This window comes from Littorina saxatilis, linkage group LG5 (genome assembly GCF_037325665.1).
Source record: "Littorina saxatilis isolate snail1 linkage group LG5, US_GU_Lsax_2.0, whole genome shotgun sequence".
Classification (NCBI taxonomy): Eukaryota; Metazoa; Mollusca; class Gastropoda; order Littorinimorpha; family Littorinidae; genus Littorina; species Littorina saxatilis.
The window spans coordinates 2,629,051-2,641,219 of NC_090249.1; the positions used below are offsets into that span (position 1 = coordinate 2,629,051).

General features: G+C 41.7%; 1 protein-coding gene and 1 long non-coding RNA gene across 2 annotated transcripts in view; one reads left to right on the top strand and one right to left on the bottom strand.

Annotated features, from left to right (window-relative positions):
- Positions 1-146: 146 nt before the first annotated feature.
- LOC138966075 (uncharacterized) lies at positions 147-9,292 on the bottom strand. Its single transcript, XR_011455594.1, has 6 exons — positions 8,537-9,292; positions 7,874-7,942; positions 6,890-6,983; positions 5,745-5,915; positions 5,192-5,291; positions 147-1,681 (listed from the first exon to the last, which is right to left on the bottom strand). It is a non-coding gene; the product is annotated as an uncharacterized lncRNA (long non-coding RNA).
- Positions 9,293-9,682: 390 nt separating this feature from the next.
- LOC138966077 (uncharacterized) overlaps positions 9,683-12,169 on the top strand; it is a 66,866-nt gene continuing 64,379 nt past the window's right edge. The window contains exon 1 of the mRNA XM_070338161.1: positions 9,683-10,461. The gene's annotated coding sequence lies outside the window, so the exon portion shown is untranslated. The remainder of the gene's footprint in view (positions 10,462-12,169) is intronic.

Below are 12,169 nucleotides of genomic sequence, written 5' to 3' on the forward strand. Positions count from 1 at the left end.
GGATTTTTGAACTGTAAATGCACTCAGCTGCAACAAAAACGCAAAACGAAGCTGTAAGCTGCACTGTGCCTTTAAGTAGCTCAACACAATGATCGCAGCCCAGGTGCTACACAGTTTGGAAGGTAAGGTTTTATAGTATGCTTCACTAACGGGATCTTATAAAACAAGAAGAGCAAACGCTCGATCGAGTCACTTTCGCAGTTCTGAATATTATATGAGGCATCAGATGGACAGGAAGAAATTGCTATTCACAACACAATGAGTCACGTTCACATAAAATTTGAGCCCGGTCACTTTTATAGTTTCCGAGAAAAGCCCAACGTTAAGTTGTGTGTTGCCGAACAGAAAAGGCTAGTTATCTCCCTTGTTTTTCTGACTCGATCGAGCGTTTGCTCTTCTTATTTTTCCTTTGAAGCTGACCTGTGACCTTGAAAAAGGTCAAAGGTCAACGAAACCATCGTTAAAGTGTAGAGGTCATTGGAGGTCACGACTAAACAAAATATGAGCCGGATCGCTTTGATAGTTTCCGAGAAAAGCCCAACGTTAAGTTGTGTGTTGCCGAACAGAAAAGGCTAGTTATCTCCCTTGTTTTTCTGATAACGTTCGTAAAAGGCTACAGATGTAAATACTTTGATGTAAAGAATAATCCTACAAAGTTTCAATCACATCCGATGAACTTTGTCAAAGATATAAAATGTCTAATTTTTCCTTTGACGCTGACCTGTGACCTTGAAAAAGGTCAAAGGTCAACGAAACCATCGTTAAAGTGTAGAGGTCATTGGAGGTCACGACTAAACAAAATATGAGCCCGATCGCTTTGATAGTTTCCGAGAAAAGTCCAACGTTAAGGTGGTGTCTACGGACGGCCGGCCGGCCGGCCGGACGGTCGGCCGGCCGGACGGTCGGCCGGCCGGACGGACAGACTAACACTGACCGATTACATAGAGTCACTTTTTCTCAAGTGACTCAAAAAGCTAAAACATTTACCACTGAAGAAAAACCATCTCTGAACAATTCAAAATTGTCACACTACTAGTTTTACATTTTAAGGATCTTGCCTAGTGCACATCTTTTTATTATGAAACATTTGTATTGTAAACAAAAGAAAACACAATGTCTTGTGATCTGTAAATGTTCTTAATACAGGGAACTTTATACATTGTTCAAGTGAAGTACTGTACAGCCTATTTAGCTTGTTCATTTTCTCCCTATAATCTGCTACAATTCAATAAACTGCTGTAAACTTGTGTGCCCTTAAAGTAGATTTATGTCCTTCTGTGTGGGCACCTTCTTCTTCTTCTTCCTCTTCAGTGTTCAGTGTTTGCATTTGGATGTGTGCTCTCTGGCCAAGTCTTGTTGCACAGGGGTACGGGTGGCAAGAAAAGGCCACCCTCTCAGAACGTGTTGCAGAGTCTGTTCTTCCTACCCTAGCCACAGTCGCACGCTGTAGGTGCAAAACCTATCCTTTTGATGTGTACCTTCAGACAGCAGTGTTCTGTGCAAAGGCGAAAGATGGCTGTCTGTTCTGCGTGAGTAAGATGGGGCTATGGTCTTGAATGAGCTGGTAGCTGTCTGTCTTTAAAAAAAAAAAAAAAATAGACATCAAAGAAGCTGCAGCACCAGCCAAGTGTTGACTGTTTTCTTTATGCGTAACCTGGTCCTGGCAGTAGCTGTTGTCCATCTGTAAACAAGCAAGATTATTATTATAATATATTGATGGTGTATTTGTTTTACCCAAAAGACGATTAAAATAACATTTAATTTTTGTTTTAGTTATGTGGCATACATGCAGTGGAACGATCATATCTTGTGATATCTTCCCTCTGAGAAAAAAACTACTATTCAAAATGTACTTTTACATACTTTTTTGTTAACTTAGGCTTTTGAAGATCCACATCCAATCCTGCCACAATGTAGGCACAATCATAGGCTAAAATTGTCAGGGTGATTTACCATCGAACTGTCCTCAACATTCTATGCTGACACACACATGCACACACACACTGGCACAGACACATAACTTGACTTCACTTAGGAAGGTTATGTGATGCTTAAATCATTTGTCTTGCCACTAGTTCATCACAAGTAACCACTGTGTTTGTTGCTGGTATGTGCTTAAATGGAGGGATAGTCTTATCCCATGGTAAAACATTTTTTTTTTTTAAAAAGCCTGGCAGGTGATGTGAGATGTGAGCCAAACTGTGTTCACGAAAAGCAGCCGGCCTTTAATAACACAAAGCTGCCTCTGTACACAATTCTGCTTTTACACATGCTATCCCTTAACTTGGATTTATACCAAAAATCAAGCCTGGTTTCATAGGAAACAGTCAGAATGTTGATTCAGCATTTAGAATGATAATCTTATTTCATGTACACGCCTTGGCAAATCTGACAATTAAGTAAGCAGAAGTTTTCTTCACGGGACGGATTTGCTCATTTTATTATGTAGCAATGCACTTCACTTGGTCACATACACCCCCCCCCCCCCCCTCTGTGCACAGTGATAGTTTTAAACAAGGAATTCTGTAAACACAGGGGTGGTCAAATACACCCCCCCTTCCCTCTGTGCACAGTGATAGTTTTAAACAAGGAATTCTGTAAACACAGGGGTGGTCAAATACACCCCCCCCCCCCTTCCCTCTGTGCACAGTGATAGTTTTAAACAAGGAATTCTGTAAACAAAGGGGTGGTCAAATACACCCCCCCCCCCCTTCCCTCTGTGCACAGTGATAGTTTTAAACAAGGAATTCTGTAAACACAGGGGTGGTCAAATACACCCCCCCCTTCCCTCTGTGCACAGTGATAGTTTTAAACAAGGAATTCTGTAAACACAGGGGTGGTCAAAAACACCCCCCCCCCTTCCCTCTGTGCACAGTGATAGTTTTAAACAAGGAATTCTGTAAACACAGGGGTGGTCAAATACACCCCCCCCCCCCTTCCCTCTGTGCACAGTGATAGTTTTAAACAAGGAATTCTGTAAACACAGGGGTGGTCAAATACACCCCCCCCCCTTCCCTCTGTGCACAGTGATAGTTTTAAACAAGGAATTCTGCTGTAAACACAGGGGTGGTCAAATCCACCCCCCCCCCCCCCTTCTCTCTGTGCACAGTGATAGTTTTAAACAAGGAATTCTGTAAACACAGGGGTGGTCAAATACACCCCCCCCTTTCCCTCTGTGAACAGTGATAGTTTTAAACAAGGAATTCTGTAAACACAGGGGTGGTCAAATACACCCCCCCTTCTTCCCTCTGTGCACAATGATAGTTTTAAACAAGGAATTCTGTAAACACAGGGGTGGTCAAATACACCCCCCCTTCCCTCTGTGCACAGTGATAGTTTTAAACAAGGAATTCTGTAAACACAGGGGTGGTCAAATACACCCCCCCCCTTCTTCCCTCTGTGCACAATGATAGTTTTAAACAAGGAATTCTGTAAACACAGGGGTGGTCAAATACACCCCCCCTTCCCTCTGTGCACAGTGATAGTTTTAAACAAGGAATTCTGTAAACACAGGGGTGGTCAAATACACCCCCCCCCTTCCCTCTGTGCATAGTGATAGTTTTAAACAAGGAATTCTGTAAACGCAGGGGTGGTCAAATACACCCCCCCCCCCTTCCCTCTGTGCACAGTGATAGTTTTAAACAAGGAATTCTGTAAACACAGGGGTGGGACTCTCTTGTGATGAAAAAGGAGGAAATCCCTTTTTTTCCAGGGGGTTCGGGGGCATGTTACCCCGAATTTTGGTTAAATGGTACATTAAAATCTGTGCAATCTGACAAAAAAGACATTCTCCACACTCCCCAACCTCCCCCCCCCCCCCCCCCTCAAAATTACTATTAGTTATCAGGAGTTTTCAGTCAGCACAATTTAACTCTCAAGCCTCCAGTGTTCTGTTTCATCTCCACGTCTCTCCAAATCATTCACTCAACAAGTCATAGATATTGTAATGAAATGTGACGCGGAAAAATAGATTACTCCAGCAGAATTCGTAAGTTGTGTCGGCGGAAATCCGCGGAAAAGTCCCACCCCTGAAAAAGCACTGCATGGTGCCTTTTCCAGAAATAAATTCATCAAAAAATGTCAACTCACAACAGCAAGAGTCAGTGTGTCGATTGTTCATATGTGACAAAGTTGAGGGATGAGCTTATCCTATGTTAAAGCCTGGCCAGAACTGAGACGGTGACGAGAAGTAGTGTGCCTATAATGACACAATGCTTTCTTCGTAAGCAATTAGATTCAACATCTCAGATCTGGTCAGGCCTATACAAATGCCATCTCTCAACTTGGTCCATACAAAAATCATGAACCTGGCTTAATTCTGTACAGAGTGGGAATTTGTTTTTCTTTTTTTCGAAATCCAAAATAAGCAAAATCAGGTCTTAAAATCAATCAATCAATATGAGGTTTATATCGCGCGTATTCCGTGGGTACAGTTCTAAGAGCAGGGATTTATTTTATCTTTTTATTTTATGCAATTTATATCGTGCACATATTCAAGGCGCAGGGATTTATTTATGCCGTGTGAGATGGATTTTTTTTTACACAATACATCACGCATTCACATCGGCCAGCAGATCGCAGCCATTTCAGCGCATATCCTACTTTTCACGGCCTATTATTCCAAGTCACACGGGTATTTTGGTGGACATTTTTATCTATGCCTATACAATTTTGCCAGGAAAGACCCTTTTGTCAATCGTGAGATCTTTAACGTGCACACCCCAATGTAGTGTACATGAAGGGACCTCGGTTTTTCGTCTCATCCGAAAGACTAGCACTTGAACCCACCACCTAGGTTAGGGAAGGTGGGAGAAAATTGCTAACGCCCTGACCCAGGGTCGAACTCGCAACCTCTCGCTTCCGAGCGCAATTGCGTTACCACTCGGCCACCCAGTCCAAGTCCAAATGGAGCAAGTCTTAAAATGGGAGTGAATTTACAGATGTTATGAACAAGAAGTCTGCGAAAACAGGGTCATTAATAGGAAGGAGTCTTAGATTGGGGTGTCTTAAAAGGGGCAGGGGTGGAGGCCACTGTAATGACCATGAAATAATCAAAATAATACTATCAGTCATCTTATTCTCTACCAAATTTCTAGAGGTCAAGACAATGATACAGATTATTTACTTGTGTCACTGTTAGTGTCATTCTATGAATAACAGACCGATAGAAAGAGAGCTCTGTGTCTTGTACCTGGGTTCGTGCTCAGTTGCTTGAAAATTGACTTGTCAGAGGTTCTTCTTCAGCCTTACACCAGCCTACAGCGGTAGCTTCTACTTCACCAAACTTAGTTCTGAAACAAAACAAATAAAACACATCTTCAGGGTCAAGCATATGTATCAAATCATGATCACACAATTAAACCTTCTTCTTTGGTCAGTACTATTGAAGATTTGTTAATTGTTTCTTGTTCACAAAAGCACTAATCAAAAAATTGCTCCAGGGGCTTGCAACGCAGTACAATATATTACCTTACTGGGAGAATGCAAGTTTCCAGTACAAAGAACTTAACATTTCTTACATACTGCTTGACTAAAATCTTTACAAACATTGACTATATTCTATACAAGAAACACTTAACAAGGGTAAAAGGAGAAACAGAATCCGTTAGTCGCCTCTTACGACATGCTGGGGGGCATCGGGTAAATTCTTCCCCCTAACCCGCGGGGGGTTGTACAAGATAATGAAATAGAGTGAATTTTGAAGTGCATTCATAATTAAAGCCCAATCATGTGGTTTAACCTACCTAGTCTTGAAAAGCCTGTCCGAGGAAACAGATCAAGCACCCTTCCGCAGACCTTCCTGACGGAAGAGTCTTGGTTGTAACCGCTCACTTTCTAAAGTAGTCCATAAGCAGTTCCATGTGCCTATGTTATCACTGTAACCAGCTCCTTTGTGTACCTGTGATCTGGATGAGCTGCAACACATAAAACTTTCATATGAACACTATGTCAAGTATACCAGTTAGCATCCATCAAACACTGACTGACTGAGGAGCATCACAAGATCTGTTCTAAGGAGGTAACAACTATTGTCACAAAGTGTTTATGATACAGCTGCAGGCACATGGCACTGAGTGGTCAATTGGTGAGGGGGGGGGGGGGCAGAAGTTCTGCTCAGTCTTGTCTGCTGATACTACACTTTGTGGTGGTGTAAGGCAGGGAATCACACCCCAACCACTGGCCCCGCCCACCTGGTGTCGAGTGCCTGTGGATACATCAATCCCAGTCATGGCTGGCCCCCGGTTGACAACTGCCATGTACGTCATGTACGGGTACATTTACTTTGCAGTACAGATTAGTTTTCAATAGCAATGACATCATGGACGCACACCTGCCCAACGCAGACAAGGACAGCAAAATCAGGGACCAAACGTGATAAAGAGTAACTAATCGTCACAAACATCAAAATGCTTTGCATTTCTTGACCAGATAACAATCATTTCTGGGCAATTGAAGATTATTATTCCACCTACAGGCTATCACCCCCATGGCTGTTACTTGTAACACATTTCATTTCTTAAAATATGTTTTGTAAAGTAATACTGTAGTTAATAGATTTCTCTGAAAGGCACATTCCTTCTCATGAAAACAATTTGGCTCACCGTCTAAGATCTGGTCAGGCTTTAAAATGGGATAAGACATGATCTCTTAACTTGTTCACATACCCACAATGAACGGTCTGGTTGCTCTCTGCGCCAAGTGCGATTGTGTTATGAATAAATGCTGTAAAAGCTACAACTGTACTAGCTCATTTAAAAAAAAAAATCACAAAATGTCACTTCACCACAGCAAGCAAACAGTGTGTTTATTTCTGGTATAGAACAGACACACACATACACACACACACACACATACACCAAAGCAACACAAAAGCCCAAAACATGCCTACCATCTAAATGAGGAATCCAGTTCCAACTGTCTTCTGCCAATATAACACTGCCAGAGACACCATGGTGTAGAAAGTCAGTTTAAAGAGAGACTACCTGAAAGAAAAATGATACAATAATAATAAAACACCCAGTGCAATAGACATACTTGCTCGTTAAAGGCTTACTTTACCATGTAAAAACATTTTGCTTCACAGTCTCAGATCTTGTCAGGCTTTTACTTGGGATAAGATCATCCCTCTACTTGGACGAATAGCAACATAGATCAGCTTGAATGCTCTCTGTGCAGAGTGGTTTTTGTTTGTTTGTTAAAGAATTAGTTTTGTTAACAACACTGGTACCTTTTTGTGAAAATATTTCATCACACATTTTAACTCACCACAGCAAGCAGTCACTGAATATATAATTTTTTGTATGTGGCCAAGATGAGGGATTCCATGTTAAAGCATAGCCACATTATACTGTAGTGACAAGGCAAGTGGGCCTTTAAATTGTAAACTGATATATTGTGCAGACAAATGAACTAAGGCTTGTGAAGATCCATAATCCTGCTACACAAAGACACAATCATTCAGAGGTTGAAATTGCCAGGGTCATTTTCCATCCCCATGTAGCCTGGATTTAATTACTGGCATGTTTTTCAGTTAAAGAGATGTGTCACTCAGAATGACAGGAGATGGTTCACTCAATGCAGAGCATGATATAACATTGATTTCTTCATGCCATCTGATTTGCAGTTGAATTCACAGGGCGAGAAAAATTCTAGACTGTCCTCAACATTCTATGCTGACTGTAAATTGTAATTATATAATACATCCACCCTAGCTAACTGGTACACTAATCACTTGCTCTGGCTTACTTCTTTTTCCAACATAATAAATCTGTTATTTGTACTTTAGCCTTTTGTGGTAAAATATTCTCATTACCACCAGTTGCACTCACAAGCTATTGCACTAGTGTATTTTGGAAATGATCAAAGGACTTACTTGTGTTCTACAACAGCACCATGTCAGTGTTGCGGGAAGAATGAGGCAGGGCTTGGTAATAACTGAGACCTGCAAGTAAACAGAACATATTTAGAATCCCAGCATGTGTTATAATTTGTGTATATTTATATTATAAGGTCTTACAAGTTACATTGCAATAACAAACACACACACACACATGCACACACTCACTCAATGTGCTCTATGTGCTAAGAATAAGAGTGATTGTTTAATGAATTAACGCTGAAGAAGCTACTAGTTGCTTAAACACATTCATAGCAAAATGTCACTTGATCACCACATCAAGCACACTGTATCTTCATTTCTGGTTGTATACATTGTATGCAAGTGGAGGGATGATCTTATTCCATGTAAAATCCTAGCTCAGCTGATCTCTCTCAACTTGGATTCATACCAAAAATCAGGAGCCTGGGTGTTTCTGTTCAGTGGGCATTTCCCTATTTGTTTTATTTGAATGCATTTCTGAAAAAGAACACTTTCTCTGCATAGCCGTCAGGATGTTGGTTCCACCTTTAGGAATGTGTCTTAGTGGACGGACAATCTTATTCCATGTACATGTTCCATTCCTTCGTGCATTATGTGATTCTACTGTATTTTAGTCATAAACAATGACCTTACATTCTAATAAGAAGAGACTATTACCTTTCACCTCGGACGTGTCAACTCATATTTTGCCGCTGAGTCGGTGGACAGTTGCTGGAAACCGAGTCCGTCGTCACACTTCGGGCTTTGGCAACTAAGTTCACTTTGCGGGTCTTTCCCCTTGTAACACCATACTTGTTCGATCACAGTTTCTTTGTTCATCGGCCGAAGCAGGCCCCTCCTTCGCTCCCGTCTCGGCCACAGTTTCCTCAGTGCAGTCGGGCATGAGAGCCCGCCCTTGAACGCACTCTCCCCTGTACCGCATAGTTTTAAACCTCCCCACCTTTTTAATCTCCCTGTTTGCCGGAGCTAACCACTATCGGTAACAGTGACTCAACCGCAGGACTCTGAGACGTTCGCAAGAACCCAGTCCTCTTCGGAAGAAGATGATGATCAAAGATGCATTGCCGACGCCGGCCATGTTGAATTAGTGAAAACCGAAACGTGGAAGCGAAACTAACTTATCTTCGGGAATCAATTAGGAAAACTATATGTGTAGTAGGTAGAAAAATGGCATTTAATGAGACAGATAAAACTCGGATCAAATGAGAAAGAAAGAACTATCCAAACTTGCAAGCACAGCCGCGGTAGTCCTAAGTACGTACTGAAGTTCCCGATCCATGTTTTAGTCTAACCAGCGCTGTCTCTAGTCTATAGATGCGCAACAGGATAAGAGATACCCTGAGGTTATAAGTGATACTCCCACATACGTTGCACAAGCATAATTTAACGTTACCTTATGTACGGTCCAACCGGTGTGCAATGGGTGCACACAGACTGAGAGAGAGAGAGAGAGAGAGAGAGAGAGAGAGAGACTGAGAGAGAGAGAGAGAGAGAGAGAGAGAGAGAGAGAGAGAGAGAGAGAGAGAGAGAGAGAGAGAGAATTGAATTGTATTGAATTGAACTTTATTTTACAAGGATTTAGATTTATGAAACACTGATGAGAGAGAGAGAGAGAGAGAGAGAGAGAGAGAGAGAGAGAGAGAGAGACTGAGAGAGAGAGAGAGAGAGAGAGAGAGAGAGAGAGAGAGAGAGAGAGAGAGAGAGAGAGAGATACTTTAAGCTTTACAAAAAAAGTAACATGAACAGAGACACAAAAAACATATGCACACGGGATCAGCTCGTTACTCCCCCGGCTCGTCAAGTTACTCCCCCTTAGGGTCAGGGTTAGGGTTAGGGTTAGGGTTAGGAATAGTAACAAGCCGGGGGAGTAACGAGCCGGGGGAGTAACGAGATGCTCCCTATGCACACTACCCAGCAACCAGACTGCGAACTTAGCAACAATCAAAGCTCTTCTGACTTGATTTGGTATGTTGCTTTATCTCTATTTTGCTATCCTCATACTGTCAACGTCTTTAGAATGCGTTAGAATGGCATTGTGATTTTATTTTGACCAGGATGGGAATGAAACAGTTTAGGGATCTTCTAAACTTTAGGCATCGGAGTGGTATTATCTTACCTTTCCTCATTTTCCTTTGTTATTGACAGAAATTATTCATTATATGGTGAATATTGATATTTGTAGAGCGGTTTTTTACACTCTCCATCTGTACAGTTCATTATTAGTGACTCATAATGGATTGAGTTGGACAAGTGACTTGGCGGTGACGGTGTATCCCGGATTTTCTGAGAAATGGAGGCATTGCTCAACTTCAAGGAATCACTTTCTCTTTCTGTGTTGTTGTAATTACACACTGTACTACTCCTGGAGCACTACTGGCCATTGAAGCTTCGTCTACATGTGTTTTTCTACCGGCACTGTTTGAGTTGAACTGTGTTGTTTGATGTCAATAATTCGCATACTTGCGGAAAAACCCGGAATAACGAAAGTAGGTTAACTGCAAGGGAGAGCTCCTCTTCCACACAGTTCCAGCCATCTTTGGGGTTACCTTCAGGCTTCGAGACATCAGTAAAGCTCGATCAGGGTAGGTTTATTACGTTTGAAATTGTTATAATCTACGACTTAACAGCGAAAAGAAATGCGAGAAGGCGATGTAATATTTTCTTTCATGTAAAGTGTAGGGTTTGCGCAGCTAAGGTTCTATGTCTAAAAAGCATGCAGCTATAAAAAAAAGCCATGTTCACTCGAAGAATACACGATAAACTGATGATGATGATGATCAAAATGTCAAGTACATGCACTTACAAAGGACTGGGCCCAAAGTAATGTACGTCATATAATATGGATTTTCCACACAATAATGAATTATTAACCTTATGTTCTACACATACACAAACCCACACACACTGACACACAAACACACACACACACAAAGAAACACATACATCCTCACGTACACACACAACCACAAACGCGTGAAACACACTCAAATGCTGATTAAACGTATAAAAAACACACAGCCAAACAAACAGTGTATTTCATCAAGATTGTGAATTGCCAAAATCCGAAGGATGATTTCAATTCGTGTATTTTGTCCAGTTTGTGGTATTACATGTTAAATCCCGGACATTTGTCTTCTTCGCGTATGCCTTCAGCGGTGCCAGAGCCGCCTCATCAAGCAATTTCCTTAGAGCCGCACCCACAACTGGACACACCGAAAACCGAGAAGTCGGCCCTCTTTCTCTGCTTCTACCCTTTTTTGGTGAATCGCTAATATATATAGTCAGCAGCATAAGCTAGGGCATGCGGCCATTGTTTTGACCATTGAATCTACATGATGCAATCAGAGTGGTGCCATCGGAGAATTGAATTTGCCTCTGTATAAAAGTGTATTAGTATTACATAATTATCAAATTGTTTCTGTGTGTGTGGATCTGTCTGTCTGTCGATCTGTCTGTCCATGTGTGTGTGTGTGCATGTGTATGTGTGTGTGTGTGTGAGTGTGTGTGTTTGCATACATGTATGTGTGTGTATGTGTGGTGTGTGTGTGTGTGTGTGTGTGTGTTTGCATACATGTGTGTGTGTATGTGTGGTGTGTGTGTGTGAACATGTCTGTGTGTGTGTGTGAACATGTCTGGGTGTCACAGGACATGTGTCTGTGTGTTCTGCAGTCAGAGACAAGGGTGGCACATGCAGTTGCACATAATAATTAAGTAGATGTGTACTGCCGGGCAGTACATACCCCAAGCGAAGTCGTCCATCTGTGTGTACATGATTCTCTCTCTCTCTCTCTCTCTCTCTCTCTCTCTCTCTCTCTCTCTCTCTCTCTCTCTCTCTCTCTCTCTCTCTGTCTTAAAATGTGTCATCGATGACGTGTTTTCATACTTGCTAATGCGGCAGGCTAATCATGACGTCAAATTGAAACTTCTTGAAGTCTCTCAGAAAGGGACATGAAAACCATGTGGGGGTTACTGGTTTGGGCTGAAAAAAAACCCAACTCCACCTAAAATTCAAGCGCCTATGGGGCTGAATTATGCAGCATAAATTGTGAAACATCAGGATATCTCACACTTTCAATTCTGCCATCATGTCAAATCTGACAACAAACCTACCCACAAAATGTCATAAATATCGGTGTAGAATTGAGACTTAACGGTTTTTAACTGCCAAAAATAAGTTTTTTTGACTGGAATAGTTTGTCTTGAAATTCAGTTTGGGACAACGGACCCACCCACTAAATTTCATAAAGATAGGTGAAAATTTAAATGTAACGGTTTTTAACTGCCAAAATT